The sequence below is a fragment of the Panthera leo genome, chromosome B4 (genome assembly GCF_018350215.1).
Source record: "Panthera leo isolate Ple1 chromosome B4, P.leo_Ple1_pat1.1, whole genome shotgun sequence".
NCBI lineage: Eukaryota > Metazoa > Chordata > Mammalia > Carnivora > Felidae > Panthera > Panthera leo.
In genome coordinates this window covers 108719296-108733732 of record NC_056685.1, presented here as the reverse complement: position 1 = coordinate 108733732, position 14437 = coordinate 108719296, and the positions used below count along the sequence as shown (strand labels likewise).

General features: G+C 31.7%; 1 pseudogene; it reads right to left on the bottom strand.

Annotated features, from left to right (window-relative positions):
* Positions 1–574: 574 nt before the first annotated feature.
* LOC122225775 lies at positions 575–787 on the bottom strand (annotated as a pseudogene).
* Between the last annotated feature and the right edge of the window lie 13650 nt (positions 788–14437).

Genomic DNA, 14437 nt, shown 5'->3' with positions numbered 1-14437 from the left:
GAGCCTGGAGCTTACTTCAGATTCTGTGTCTCCCCGTCTCCATCCCCTCCCCGACTCGTGCTCTCTTTCTCAAAAATAAATAAACCTTAAAAAAATTTTTTTAATATACAGGAAACAAACAGGGAAGAAATGTTTAACACACAGAAGAATTCTAACAGTACACTAGCATCTGCCCTAAGAATGAATATAAGATTAGAGTCACATTATTATAAAAAAGATATCTTCTTTGCATTTAGGACAATAGAGAAAAATGAGTCCAATCAGAATATATGATCTAAGTGTATATACATATGAATCGTATTATAGAAAATACTTGATTGAGCTATATTTTTAAGATGATTAAAATGACTCACAACTTGTAGCCAGCCAAAAGTTTTTCCAGGTGTTCTTATTTGTTCTTTCTTTCTTTTCTGTTTTGGTCTAGATTTGATATTTCCAAAGTCAAAAGTTACATAAGTCCCTGTAGACAAGGGGTGATTTATAAGCAAAGAGGGTCATCAAGATTAGGATGGAGTTCAAAAGAAGCAATAAGAGAGAAACCACTTGAGAAAACAGAAGTCATTTTATGTTCCAATAAGAATTCCCCAAGCCTATCATTCTCAAAGCAGGCTGTCCAGAAAATAAAACCTTTTCTTAAAAATAAACTTTCAGGTTTGAAAAATATTTTTTGGTGCAAATGATAAAGTTAGAGCTTTCTGACCAATGGGCTTCCATTTTCCAGGGATAATTATTAAACTGATTAGGACAGATACTATACTTGATCTTAGCCAAAAGACCGAGAAGCGATTACAGACAATTATTAAAATATGAGAAAATGAGGCAGTAATACTAGAGGTAAATTTAAAACATTTAGTTCTTCCTAAACAGAGAATTGACATCTGTTCAGACAGTTTGGTGGGCTGCTTTTTTTTTTTTTTATTACATTCTGGTTTATACTTCAGTTTCTCTCTAGAAAGATTTGCTCTGATGCATTAATAGGAAACCTATTATTAAAATTCACCAAAGATGCATACTCCAAATTCACCTGTATCCATAGTAAAGATGACATTTCACCTCCATCATTCTGCCTTTTTTGTTCATCGAGCTTATTTGATATGGAAAAAGAATGCAATAACATATATTGAAGGAGGACACAGGAGAAGAAAGAGCAAACTGGAATGACTCCTTCGGAGGGAGCTGAGATTTGCTGCAAAATTGGCATGTGCCCCCTTAACGCAGCAGATTGAGAGCCAGTAGACATTGAGGAACAACCATTTAAGTATCGTGACAGCTGTATTCAGCCGTCAAAGAAAAGTTGGACAGACTTCATGGCGGATGACTGGACAGATCAATGTAAAAACTTGAAACATTACATTTGAGTTTCAAGGTAAATACTTTTCCTAGGTAGAGACACTGGTATTTCCTGTGTTTTCATGAAAAATGCCTGATAAATTAATACAATTTGCTTCTAAGGGAAGACACAGACAGGATGACATATTAAATGTTCTTTAGCTCAAGGTCTACTCAGAAAACAGACTCAACTCAAACTCAACTCAAAGCTTGTGTGAGGCTAGTTTATTATTATTATTATTATTATTATTATTACTATTACTATTATTTTTAGTTTATTTTTTGAGAGAGAGAAAGAAAGCAGGGGAGGGGCAGAGAGATAGAGAAAGAGAATCCCAAATAGGCTCTGCACTGTCAGCATAGAGCCCAATGTGGGCTCGAAACCATGAACCGTGAGATCATGACCTTAACCAACTGAGCCACCCAGGCAGCCCAAGGCTAGTTTATTTTAGCATGTGATCCCAGGTAGGAGATGGAATGCAGGGCAGTGAGAATAGAATAGGGAAGGAGGAACCGCCAATGCAAGGATGTCATGGAGTTGGATGTTGTCCAGGCAACTGTTACCCATTCCCATTGAGACCTTCTGAGGACCTTATAAAATGGACCACAGAATTATCTACCCAAAGATGAAACAGGGAGATATGTGTCCAATACTTTTTGGCCCTGTTGGTCCAGGGTGGCCCTGTTGGCGTTAATTGTTTATACTTCCAGATCATGAGGCAGTCTGACTAGATGACATTCCCCACATGGGTCTTACAGGAACTCCAGGGCAAGACTCACATTGCAAGATCCTCAGCTTGAGGCAATGCTTTTGGAGGTTGCACCTGAAAAAGCTCTCTAAAGTTTGCGTGATGCTGACTGCTGTGACCAGAGGATTTTCAAATAGTGTACAAGTTGTGTCCAATGTAAAGGATAGTCAGAACGATAATACTAAATTGAGTCTGGGATGGGATTAGTCTGATGAAAGACAATTTGGTCAGAGATTTAATGATTCTAATGTTACAAAAGTCAGTGTGCCCTACTAGTGCATTTGATTCCCAGAACTAATCCCTTTTTATTACTTTTTTCCTTTATATGATGAAGTTATTTTCAGAAATAATCATGAATTTAAATAAGTAATAGTAATGGTCAAATAAAGCCTACAGTGATTTTTTTTCTTTTGTTGAATTCTGTACTTCTAATAATACAAGTAAAATAATATAAATATTAATAATATAAAATAATGTAAATAATAGACAAAATTTAAGACACTTTAATTTTAAAAATCTGTGTTTTTATAAAATATTTATAAAATATTTAAAACCCATAGTTTTATATCTATATACTGGTCTATCACAGAAATGAATGATAACATTACATTTTAGTTTTGAGCCTTAAGTTCTGAAAACTTATCAAAGGGTTTGTCACAATCTATATTCTTCATATATTGATGTTTAATAAATAGCATAGCCAAGTTCCATTTTTCATTCATGATTGATAAAGTATTTTTAATGTTTTTTTTTTTAATTTCAAAAGGTTGTTTCACTTGATGTGGCAATTATACAAAATAAATTCTTTAAAATTTTTTTTTATTTAGAGAGAGAAACCATGAGTGGGGAGGGGCAGAGAGAGAATCCCAAATGCAGAGAATCCCTGCACTCTCAGTGCAGATCCCAATGTGGGGCTCAGTCTCACGAACCATGAGATCATGACCTGAGCCGAGGTCAGATGCTTAATCGACTGAGCATGCAGGTGCCCTTACAAAAGAAATTCTTAAATATAATAGTTTGTTGGAGATTCATAAAAAGTAAATTTTGCAATAAAATCCAGACATTCCCATAATGTCTATGTATTTATTTCTTCAGGTTGATTCTGGCAGATTTTCAGTATTTCTATAGTTCAAAAATATTTTCACCAAATAATTCATCATACATTTCTGTTACATTTGATAAAAATATATTTGAAGTTTTCTTCTTCAGAGAAAACTCTCTACATATAAGTGTACATTGACTTTATTTGATCTACTAATTTAGAATAATTGCCCAGTTGTTAATGAAAATAATTGAGACATTCAAATACTGTATCTTTGACTTTTTTCTGATGACCTAACACCATTATCCTTTATCATTTCTTTTGGCATTTATCTTCTGCAAATATTCATTTCCTTACATTTTATTGTTGCAGAGTTACTAACCTCCATTGTTTTCTGAATCAATCTTCAAGTGTTAATTTAAAACTTGATGTTTCACTCTAAATAATTCAAATCTTACTCTGGTTGTTTGCAATATTTGTGTCACTTTAATATTTACATTTCAAATTTCACTTTCAAATGAGGTAACTCAGAAAAGACATAGACAGCAGAAGATAATATCTGAGCTGATGTTTGTGTGTCCCTTTTTCCTTTGAATCAACCAGTACTTCATGGATTGAATTAACTTTCAAAATGTGTCTTTCCTGTGCACTCAGCTTCATAATGAGCACTACATATTTTAAGAAAGTCCTTAGTGATAATATCTACATTCTGCAGCCTTTGCTATTGATCAGGTGAACCTGAAAGGATAGGTTTATTTTTCACAAATTCCAAAATACATTTTCCTGAGGAAATCTTCTAAAAGAGTGAATTCTCTTAAGCTTTGGGGGAAAAAAAATTGCTCAAGGAGCAAATGAGAATTAAGGATTAATTTATTTCACATTTTTCCATCATTTGTTTTGGCCACAGTTATACTGTTGTCATATTCTTGACCATTGGACAGTCGTTTCAGGGAATTTCCTGGAAAGGAGAGAAAAAGCTCAAAATTAATTTCTTTATCTTGACCACCTTCAAGATTGATATATTTGATCAACTTGTATAAATGAACAGAGTATAAAGCTTTGGGAATGTTAAGAATTTCAAACTACTTTGCATTTTTAATGCAACTATCTGTTCTTTGAGGTAATTTTCCAGAAGATGAATATAATTATTTAGACCATAGAAAAAAAAACTAGCATGGTAATACATTACTGCATAGTAAAACATTACAAAATGTTCCTTTGACTTTGGGTCATAATTTGAGAGTAATTTCTTCAACTTCAAAACAGTGTTCTTTATTTGCTAATGACATATGGTTTTTATGATCAGGGAAAGGATATTTTATTTGGCTGAAAGCATTATTAACTCTAAATAGGATCTAAAAAGTCATTTTTTATTCATACACATACACACAAACATATATCTACATGTGTGCATATGTATGTATATATGTGTGCATATATGCATATATATGTTTTCGTATGTGGTGTAAAAATCTTCCATTTTGTAAGAAGATAAATATTGTTCAGATGTCTTAATATCAGGGACTTTAGAATATACTTTCCAGCAGGTTTTAAAATGATTTATTAAGCTGGACATGCCAGGTTTTGTTTCATTACCAGTAAACTAATAAAATATATAATTTTTTCAGTTTCTAAACAACTCACATAAACTCTCAATTTTCCACTATATGGAAAATATTTAAAGAGTCTAAAAACCATCAAGTTGACAAGAGTTGACTTCCCTCCTTTGTTCTTTTCTCATTCTCATTCAATTGTATAACAACATTTATTATAATATGGTTCACTTCTTTTAAACGGGTTTAATACCAATCACCTAGAACAAATATTGACTAAGTAGTGAAATCATAATACATTAAAATTTCTTTTATCATATCTTTTCCTTCAAAGGCTTAGCCAAGCATCTCCTTATCATCATCATTATCATCATCACTATTAGTGTTGACTTTTGATGATACTTACTTTCTGTTCAAAATTATCAAACTTGAGAGAAAAATATTCAAATTCATCCTTTACCTGTATCACTTAAGCATTATTCTTTCTTGTATGCATTCTTAGGATTGTATGTGCAATCCTGATTTTCCTATAATTGAAGAACTATATGTAATATTTTATATATTACACTTTTTAGAGTATGTTCAATGATTCAATTACCTCCTGTATTGACTTCTATTTCCTGTTTTACTCCACTAGAATGTTATCACTTCATGTTGACAAGGTACCTCACATTAAAGTTCTTTACAGAACTTTACAGAACGTAGAATTATTATGGTTTCACAATAATATAGAAAATGACTTTAGGCTACTCCAAATTCCTGGAGAGGGAAAAAACCTCAAAACACAAAAAACTATGTAGATAAAGTTTTATAACAAGTGAATGTCAAACTTTCATTAGTTTGATATAATTATTTAAATTACTTTTTATATGTTAATAAGTTTTTTTCTCACAACCAAACATAAAATGTTTATTTTGAGTAACAACTCAATTGCTCCACTGGTGCACATTTTATTTTTATGACTTGTTTTCTGTTTTAAAACAAAAATTAATTAAAATAGAATAATAAAATCCAATTTTAAGTATGTTATTAAAATCAATAAAATATTATATATGTGGCTTAATATGAACTTTTCAAACAAAAATTATGCACTTCAGAGTTCATATATTATTTCACTCAGGTCTTAAAATAAAAATTCCAGCAGTCACATGGAATGACAAAATTGACCTAATTCAAATTCCATTTCTTTCTCTGTACATTCATTGTGCTGACACTGTTTATTCTGTGTCCACCTTTGGAAAAAAAAAAAGCTTGAGCTTTTTTCTGCCTAGATACCCTTAATAAAATATTCTGTATTTTTAATAAAATAAAAAAGGAAAAATATATAGATATTAATCTTATTATCATTATTTTGTCTGAAAAATGAAACATATAAGATTTATAGTAATCAAATGAACATAACTTAGCTATCTAATTGAATGACTGGTAGGGAAATTTGAGTGGTACAGAGGATTACCATATTGGATTTTTAAAAATATTCTAATAATATAAAATAACATGTGCTACCTATAAAATAAATTTCAACTAGAGGATAATAGAAAAATATAGCTGTATGTTAGTGATCCTTTCTGAAATGAGTATCTTTAAAATGAGCTAGCCTTTAAGAAGAATATTTATGAAATTCTTTTACATATTTCCTTGTAAGGAGAGGAAAATTAATATGTAGTACCACATTGGTTGGAGACACACTGTACCTGATGATATTTAGAGATAAGACTATTTAGAAAACAATGACTATAACTGGGTCCACATGTTGGGGGCTTACTGTACAACTGAGAGTTCTCTGAATTAACTTCCATATAGTGTACAATATTTAATAGAGGACACAATAAAATATGTGAATTGGAAGCACATGTATGTTTTTTTTTAACTTGACTGTAACCATGACATTTTTTGAACTTTAACAAATTATTCTCCGAGGAAAGAATAGTTTATTACTGACATTATTTAAAATTGCTGAATCATGGTGATAATAAAAATATAGAACAACTTTTATTTTGATATTTTATTATTTTTATAAAATATGTAAAGTCATGTACCCCCTTACTGCCTGCTCCTAGGCAGAATGCTACCTCTTTACTGCCCATAAGGTGATATAATGGAAAAGTGACACTGAATAGGATTTTCTGTAATAATCAATGATTTGGCAAACCTAATACTCATTGACTTATTTCTCACTGTAGGAAGCCTATAAGACTGACTTTAGAGAAAGTTAGAAAAAAGAAGTATCTGAGTCAGAAAGTAATAAGAAAGAAACAAGAAAGATAGTATTCAGAACTTGTTAACATGACCAATTTAAGGAGCAATTCAAGTAGACTAATTTGAGAAGCATGTTTGAGTTTTGTGAAATTAGCGCATCCTTTCTCATAGGATCAGGAAAAGGCAAAGAAACGAAAAAAAAAACATTTGGAAGATGTTTGTTTGTTTAGGAAAGTTGGCTTCGAAAGCCTAAGAAATTCCATGATAACATATAATGGTGGCAGTCCCCATTTTGCCTTCCATTGAGTAGACAATTTTGTTTTTTCTCTTGTGACTTAAGTACTTCAAATGATGTTTACCAAGTGGAATGCCTAGCACCTCATAAGTATTCTAAAATGGTATCCATCCATGGTCTGATAATAATAATTATGATTATAACTTTCAACAGATTCTATATTGTATTAAGATGTTCGATATGAGGTAATCAGCTTAAACTGATGCCATATACATCATAATCATTTTTACAAACAACTCATTCTTAGCTGTATTTCTCATTTTCTTTTTTTTTTTTTTTTTTTTTTTAACGTTTTTTATTTTTGAGACAGAGAGAGACAGAGCATGAACGGGGGAGGGTCAGAGAGAGGGAGACACAGAATCCGAAGCAGGCTCCAGGCTCTGAGCTGTCAGCACAGAGCCCGATGCGGGGCTCGAACTCACGGACCGTGAGATCATGACCTGAGCCGAAGTCGGCCGCTTAACCGACTGAGCCACCCAGGTGCCCCTATTTCTCATTTTCAAGTGTGTTGATTAACTGAACAGAAGTATCTCATCAGATCTTTTTCTATTTCACCTTTTTCATACGTTCAGTCTTCATTTAAATGCAGTGAGGCATGCTTGATATACGCCTAAGTGGAGCTTGCACATTTTTGACTCTGTTCACTGAGCTTAAACAGCTCTCCCTGAAATTGGGTTGCGTTTTTTTTTTTTTTTTTATTGTTGATTCTCTTCTCTTCTTAACTACTGTACTGCTTCAAAGCCTTCTTACAATCTATGTGTCACTGCCATCAAAAATGAAAGTTGAGCTATGAATTTGGGCGTTTGCCATCCTTATGAGGAACAGAGAAAGACTTCAAAGAGCCATTGCTAGGAAGCTAGGAAGGAATGCTATGAAAATGGTATATTTTTATACTTGATACAGATTATAGCTCCCAAATAGATGGTATTTAGAGATCAAAATATTTAAGGATAAATGAATACCTATTATTTCATAATTGTTGGTGATAATTATGTGTTAATAAGCCAAGGAATTTCTTCATTTGCTACATTTCACTTATTCTTCACTCTTTCTTTCTTTTTAGGACTTACTTCTGAATCCTAAGCTAAGAAGGTGAAAATATCTGAAATAGTCCATGATAAACTTCTTCAGTTCTAGCATACTCTTTAATTGCATATACCTAGAAGAGTATTGTAAGGTCTCTAGTAGCCTGGAATACAAGAGAAAAAGTTAAATTGAGATAAGCTCACAGTTGAGGTTTTCTACACTGTAGACTTAATGAAGCTTATTTTAGTTCCATACATGGACCATGCTCTTTTCTCACTTCCAGACTTCAACATTGTGGTCTCTTCAATTCTGTAGACCCTTCTTCCCCACTTTTGATTTAAAAGTATATTAGAAATTTGCTTTCTCCTGAATGTCTTCCAGAGCTCTTATACTATTATATCCCCTTATTTTGTGCTTCTGTCTTACCCCATACTTTTCTCTATTGTTCAAATGTTTGTTTTTTTTTTTTTAAGTGTCTGTTTCACATCTGAGAACCTGTAAGCAATGTGAAGGCTGAGATCTTACCTCTGATGATAATAAGTGGTGATAGCTCTTGAACAGGTATTTAAATGAATGAATAACAATGGAAAACACATATTGAGGGTTCACACAACTTAGAGTGGCAATCACTGATAAAAACCAAGTTTTCTTATTTTTAGTACAATTCCTATTCTGTCGCAGTACATTGACCTAATTAATCATGATCCTCTGAGTATGTAAGTTATCAAAAACTGAGAAAGAAAAAGAAAAAGTGGTTTTAATAAGCCATTTTTCTAAAATCCATTTTGGGGTTAATATCCATATTCATTTTTACTGACTTTAGTAATTCAAGTGCATTAAACTTGCTCTAGAATTTGTTACTTATTTTTTTCTCATTTACATCTCTAAAGAGAAAGAATTCTATCAATGAATAGTGAATCACAACAGCTGTACTTTTATTGCTAAGCAGATATATATAGTGCTATAAATAAATCAATATTTTTATTTGTGTGCTATGGCCACAGTATTTTTTCTCTGTTAAATTAAGCCTTAATGAATTTTGTAAGTGATCTTGGACTTCAATAAAAAGTTCATCAACAGACTACAAAAGTATTCCTTCATGAGGTATTAAAATAGAAAAATAGCAATGGTAGATAGCCTGCTTTATAGAAGGAAAAACACCCAGATTTTAAAGATCCTATTTTGATGTCATTCTCTGACTATGCTTCCAGAAAATTTCTGAGGACTAGAGTAGAATAACGCAATGTTATGGAAGAGAGACAGTATGGGTGTAAGAGCAGTAGAGAAATAATGCAGCATCCCACCAAAGAGAAAGAAAGGGAAGCATACTCTCTTAAGTTGGGACACTTATACTAGCTAATAAGTGCTTCCTTTAAATATACAACTTCTCTCATAACGAGAAAATAAAAATACTGTAAGTCAAGAGAAAAAGGTCAGAAAGGGTATTTCTTATTTTTTTTCCTCTCCTTGCAAGGAAATATGTAAAAGAATTTCATAAATATTCTTCTTAAAGGCTAGCACATTTTAAAGATACTTATTTCAGAAAGGATCACTAACAGACAATTATATTTTTTTATTATTATCCTCTAGTTGAAATTTATTTTGTAGGTAGCACATGTTATTTTATATTATTAGAATATAAAAAAAAATCCCAATATGGTACTCCTCTGTACCACTTAAATTTCCCTATCACTCATTTGATTAGATAGCTAAGTTATGTTCATTTGATTACTGTGAATTTTATAAGTTTCATTTTCCAGACAAAATAATGAAAACAAGATTAATATCTAAATATTTTCCTTTTTTATTTTATTAAAAATATTTGATTAGATAGCTAAGTTATGTTTATTTGATTACTATAAATTTTATAGGTTTCATTTTCCAGACAAAATAATGAAAACAAGATTAATATGTAAATATTTTTCCTTTATTATTTTATTAAAAATACAGAATATTTTGTTAAGGGTATCTAGGCAGAAAACAGATGTTATTTGTAAAGGATCCAATATTAGCTTAATTTCATGCTTTTTTTCCCTGAAACTATTTTAATAAAAGGCAGTGGCACAATTTCCTCAGAGTTTGTAGAAAAATGTTTGTTCCTCAATACTTATATAGATAGCTCTACTTTATTTGAAAGAATGAGATGGACTCAGACCGGTAACAACGACAAAAATAATTAAATTGTAACTGAACACTATATATATTTTTATTTAAATTAATTTTGATAGTGATTAGATTATTGAATCATTAAATTTTCTAAAGAAAAACCAGGAAACTTGACTTTAATAATGAAAGCACACTAACAATATTAAATTACAAGTTAATTTTTGGAAATGTTATTTTTCGGAAAAAATTAGTCTTCTGTTTTTTAAATTTACCTTAGCCATTGGAACAAATTAAAGGCATGAATTGTATATGTTTCTAAGACTTGAATGGTTTGTTACTAGAACCCCAGGGGACTCAAGTCTGCAAAAGTAGTGTGTGTCCTATGTGTCTTAACTACATCCCCACTAATGTAGGAAGAAATGGTGACCTAAATTAGTGTGGAGAAAATGCTCGGTTATCCATGATGTCCTGTCTATGGTGAAGGTGAGGTGAGAATTCTGCTGGTGGTTTGGTTCCCTTTGTCACTCACATTTCTCTGAAACATCATACTTCTGGCTTGATTATCTAGTCCACCGCTCTTTTACATCATCTTCTACAAGTGAATGGAAATATTAAACTGAATTTATTCTTTCAAAATACATTTGTGAATATCTACTCCACATCATGCATATTGAAGTATTAATGAGAACTACTTTGCTCTTTCCTAGATATGGAAACATATCAAATAAATAATTATATGTAGCAACTGAATTTTTAATAAGAGCTATCCCATAAAGAATACCAGAGGGAAATGGAATTTAAAATAGCAAGGTGGAAAGGGGAGATAGAATCTATAGCTCTTGTTAATTATGTAGATATATCAAAGTTTAAAGTGAAGTAGAGCAGAAAAGAAAAATAGGTCCAGCAAGTGGAAGAACATTTTCCTGAGAGGAAAATTGGGAAAAACTATATTTAATTCTATATTCGTATTGGATTTTTTTAACATTTAAAAGAAAGTGGTACCCAAATAAATAAGGCGTTGGATTTAAAGTTATTTGAACTCCGACCTCCTCTTATTATATAGAACTTTTATTGCCCTGTGGTCATATCCCCTTTTATAGTAAAGACAAATATGTCTGTTTTGCTAAAATCTCTAGGAATTTGTGTCAGAGTTTAATGTACCAAAAAAATTATTCATAATATAACATATGTTAGATCTTGACCTAAATAGTTTCAGAAAGCCTTTCTAAATTTGACAAATTAAAACTATTGTGAGTTAAATTCCTAGATGCAGCAGGACTGTCCAGAAGGGTGTAATTTTTATGTGTGTTTTAAAAAGAAGTTCTTCACTATGTGGTAGACATTTTGGTAACTGGATATTTTTTTCTTTAATATATATATATTATATTAATTATATTATATTATAATTATATATTAATATATAATATATATAATATAATTAATATATATATAATAATTAATATATAGATAGATAGATTATAATTACACATGCCCACACACATACCTCTCTCTCTCAAATGGTTTCTAACTCAGATGACATTATTTGGGACTCTTTTTGGATTATTTATGAATTTGTGGTTAGAATCACCAGTTTGAATTTTCTTACTAGTTTCATCATTGTCATCATAATGTCACTATCTTCCAAGCCAAGGCCTTCTATCTCAATCTCTGATTTAAATAGTTTTTAACTTGGGTATGTGATAGATATTAATTTCACGTCATTTTTTTAAAAATATTTTCCCACCTTTTATTTTTAATTGATCACTTAAGTTTCTGGCCATTGCTGTGCTGACAGCTCAGAGCCTGAAGCCTGCTTCAGATTTGTGTCTCCCTCTCTGTCCGCCTCTCCCACACTTGTGCTCTTTCTTTTAAAAAAAAAAAAATAGGGGCGCCTGGGTGGCTCAGTTGAGCGTCCGACTTCGGCTCAGGTCATGATCTCGTGGTCCGTGAGTTCGAGCCCCGCATCGGGCTCTGTGCTGACAGCTCAGAGCCTGGAGCCTGTTTCAGATTCTGTGTCTCCCTCTCTCTCTGACCCTCCCCCGTTCATGCTTTATCTCTCTCTGTCTCAAAAATAAATAAATGTTAAAAAAATATTAAAAAAATAATTTAAAAAATTAAATAAATAAATAAATAAATAAATAAATAAATAAATAAATAAATAAAAATTTCTGTATTTCTGGCCTGACATGAATGATAAATTGAATATGAAGTGAAGAACACTGCTGCAAATTTGCACACATGGAAGAAGCCATGTGGTGGAGTAGAGAAACCATGGGATTCATCACATATTTGTTTCTGATTTTTTACTTACTACCTTTATGGCCTTGAGCAAGTCACAGTGTATATTGATCTTCACAGTATTATGGTGAAGAAAATATGATAATCCAAGTTTTAGTGATGCATAAAGTATTTTACATTTTAAAGGTTATAAAAATGGAAAAGTGATTTCTTTATTAAAATACCCACATGAAAGTTCCCCAGAAAACATTTTTTTTCTCACTTGGGAATAATTAAGAGTCACTGTTATTGCCATAGTGATGGCCCTCATGACCTCCATTAAAGTATTTATTTTGAACATGGAGAATATAGTATATATTAGGTCCTATTGAAAACCTGGTAATTGGTTCAGAGTCCATAAGATATAACGGTTAATGGCTCAGACTCCCCAGAATCAAGCTGAGTATCAATGCTGCTTTACCGCTAATGAACTTTGTAACCTTAGCCAAATTACTGCATATCTCAGAGCATAATCTATAAAATGTGTTTGATAATATATTTAGAGTTTAAGCAGTATCTGTCATAGGGTAAGAGTCAACACTGTTAGTATTGTTTTTTGTTGTTGATGTCATTATTATTAAAGTTTTTCAGGGACAAAAAAAATCTAGATTTGAAAATGACCTTCCTTGGAAATTTAGGAAATCATATATCTTCTACAGCTTATCAATTAATAAATCACATTAAAATTAATTAAATTCTTTCAAGTAACAACTGCTTATCTCATTGAATTCCAAAGAATAGCTTATAACTTGGTACTCTACAACTAAATGTGAAACATTTTCCAAATTTCAAGTGGATAATGAAGAAAGAGAAGATATTTAGAATGTTTTATAGATCCTTGGGGATTTTATTTGAAGAAATAATTAATTCAATATTCACTTAACTATGTCCAGAACTTAAAATACTTTGATCATTCTTGGATTTAATGAGGGCTCATTTTGCTGTACTACATTCAACCATATTATACAGTAGAATATCTTTAAATTTCCAATTAGACAATAGTACAGATAATTACCCCTTAAAAGCTTATATGAATACAGAATATGAATATTTGAGTCCAACTCTTAAGTATCCAAATCAAATTGTATTATATGTAGAAAAGTCATTTATAAATAAATTAGACATAACACTTTTTCATCTAAATGTTATGTCTTTCCCAGGTGATGTTTATTGTTCTTGAGACTGCTTTCTTGAAATGAGAATATATAACTTTTCTAAAAGGAATGTGTTTTGAATGTCATTTTTTTTCTCTGTGGAAAGTCCTATACATTTATTTCCTATGCTAGCAAAGATGGTATTAGACAAGAGAGTTGAAAATGCTACACTCTTATATAAATTGTAGTTTGGATTTTTTTTTTATTTTTTTTTTAACGTTTATTTATTTTTGAGACAGAGAGAGACACAACATGAATGGGGGAGGGGCAGAGAGAGAGGGAGACACAGAATCGGAAGCAGGCTCCAGGCTCTGAGCCATCAGCCCAGAGCCCGACGCGGGGCTCGAACTCGCGGACCGCGAGATCGTGACCTGAGCTGAAGTCGGACGCTTAACCGACTGAGCCACCCAGGCGCCCCTAGTTTGGATTTTTTAATTAAAATTTGAGATTTCTTTGTTTACAAATAAGGGCAAGGAGGTAATGTAATTCGTTAAATAAAAATTCTTCTAGGAAAGGGTTTTGTCCCTGAAACCTTTTACTTTATAAAAACTGTTATTAATAGTTTCATACTTGTTAGCAAAAAATTACTGGATTTCTACTATGAACAGCCTAAAAAAGATTAAGAGAATGAGACTGAATATCATTACATCTACATTAAATCATCTAGCTCCAAGTGTACATGGCCTACATAAGACTGAAGAGAGAAT